The 2,500-nt window shown below is 35.8% G+C and overlaps 1 protein-coding gene across 12 annotated transcripts in view; it reads right to left on the bottom strand.

Moving 5' to 3' along the window:
• Nucleotides 1–2,500, bottom strand: part of ZNF536 (zinc finger protein 536) — a 342,685-nt gene that overhangs the window by 228,949 nt on the left and 111,236 nt on the right. The window lies entirely within an intron of this gene.

Below are 2,500 nucleotides of genomic sequence, written 5' to 3'. Positions count from 1 at the left end.
CACATGTATTTTCCAATTCTGGGGCAAAGCCCCAAAACTTCCTACCCTCAAAATGCAACAGCAGCCATGTGGAAAGGTGCCAGAGAGCTGTGAGAAGGGACTAACCCTGCCTGCCCCTGCAGCTCCACTCACCTGCTCCACAATGGACCATGAGAATTTTATCTTTTGCATAATGTCTCCTATACTAATTTTGCCCCTTTCCAATGCAGAAATTTCAGAGCCTTAGCAGTGCACAGGTGATAGCTTCATTCAGAAAAATGGTAGATTTTGCTTCTTTTCCTGGGTCTCAGAAAATCTACATTGTTGAGTAACTTGTTACTGAATCAGGCACTTATTGTATGTACAGATTACATAAACAAGAAGGTCAATTTTGTTTCAAATCTATATGAATATGGTTCTGGGACTGAATTAACTACTGATTGAAAAGTTATACATTTTCAGCTAGCTAATCATATTTTATTTCACTGCATACAGACAGAAGTGCAATGAAATTAGCTGTTTGTTTGTACATTCTGGAAAATGTTTTAACTTCAAGACTATAGAAAAAAGATAGGAAAAATTATTATATGTTCAGGTGAGATTGCAAGGGTAAAAGTAAGCAGGTGATAACTGAGCACAGCTTAACAGACACTGAGTTGATTTATCCTTATTTTTGACCATGCTTTTCCTTTCCTCAAATTGTGCTCACCCTTCCTCTATCATGAATTTACAGTTTTTCATGGCATAAAAACAATCCCCGAGAGCCACTGTTGCATTTGGCAATCCAGTACTGAAATACAAAATACTTTGTTGAGCTTTTCTCACACCAACTAACTGATAAGAATACACAAAGTAACACTACTAATTTTATGGAGAGAAGTTATTTTACATAATTTTGGTTAAAATACACATTGCCATATAATATTTATCTACAACCACTGAATTCTTCTTCAAGACAGGTGCTTAGTATGTGTACTGCAAACATCCCAATAAACCAGAATTACTGTTTTTGAAGACAGCCATAGCTGCAAAAGGGTATCCAGGATTATGAAACATTTGTCTGTGGGAGGGGGGAGGGTAGTGGTACTTCCACGATCCCTTATTGTTCTATCATATCTAATCCTCAGTACTAGTGCCCATAATGATTCCCAACTGGTAGATGAACTACTTTGAACATCCCTGAAGCAGAATTGCTACCCACTAATGTATCAGTTAAATGTTAGAAGACTCCTAACTCCCCCATCTGTGTTTTACCTCCCCAGAGGGTAAATACATTGAACAGTGATTCCCTTGCCTGGCACACACTTTCTAAACCTTACTGGCAATGGTTGTGATTTCCAGTCCAAGCAGCTTTGCAGTCAAAATCACCAGTTTTATATGCTGCAGGGAACTAAACACCTACCTTATTAAAATACTGCCCTCAAAACACACTGCAGTTATGCATTGCCACTGTAATTGTTACCAGTGTAGTGCTGATAATATTATGGATTACAGCTAATATCAGGCTACTGAATTAGTATGTGACTACCTTTTATAGTTAACTTCAGGAAATTTATTGGAATTAGGATTTTTTTTTTTTAGGAGCAATGTCTGTAAAGAGTAACTGAAGACACACAGAACACTGTAGATTTACTGAGCTAAAGGGGAGAAACTGAAAAAAAAACACAAACCCAAACCCAAAAAACCAATCCCACCATTCAAAAAATCCTCAAAACATTAAAAAATATTCTGTTCTCTTCAGAACTAGACACATAGCCTGCACTCATAAAAATACAGCTTATTTTCAATTGGTTGTGAGAAGTTGATAGATCTAAGTGTACAGCTAAAGGCTTTGGATAAGGCTTGAAGGACAAATATCATATATTTCTGCTTTTCATTTCATTTGCAGTTTATCCACACCCTTCTACTTTTTCTCATTACAGACAACTTGCCTTTATTTTTCTTCTGTGTCCACTTGTCTAATACTGGGAGAGTGCTATCACCAGCTGCACCCCGATGTTTATTAATAATACCTCAATAAAATAATAATAAAGTCTAATTGAGAATTGCTTTTATCAACTTTGCTATATTGCCATCTATCTGAAGTTCTCAACAGCAAAGATTTAAATGTTTCATTTTATTTTTAACTTTCTCTCTTCCACATTTCAGTAATGTCAGGCAAAGAGGTATGGTTTTACTATCTGAACGAATCATGGTGTAGAATAATTTATGACTTAGGCTTGGGCTTTCAGAAAAGCTATTTCAAATCTTTGCTTTCATTTGGTTGTATCAAAACTACTCAAAATAACAGCAGTGGTTTCTTGAAACTAGAATATGTTAACTGTTCCTCAATATTTTAGTACTAATGGGTTATATTTATTTGCTAGGAAACTTTGTGCAGCTCCCTGATCTTAATATACTGAACAGCTGCCACTGTTACACTGGGGTTTTAAATTTCTTGCCCCAAAAAAACTTTAAAAAAAAAAATGCACAAATACAAGACAGAGAGGCAAACATTTTGTTTAATCATCCATATATTAAT

The sequence above is a fragment of the Erithacus rubecula genome, assembly GCF_903797595.1.
Source record: "Erithacus rubecula genome assembly, chromosome: 12".
NCBI classification, from domain to species: domain Eukaryota; kingdom Metazoa; phylum Chordata; class Aves; order Passeriformes; family Muscicapidae; genus Erithacus; species Erithacus rubecula.
Note: the sequence above shows the minus strand (reverse complement) of the source record. Positions and strands in the feature narration are given on the sequence as shown.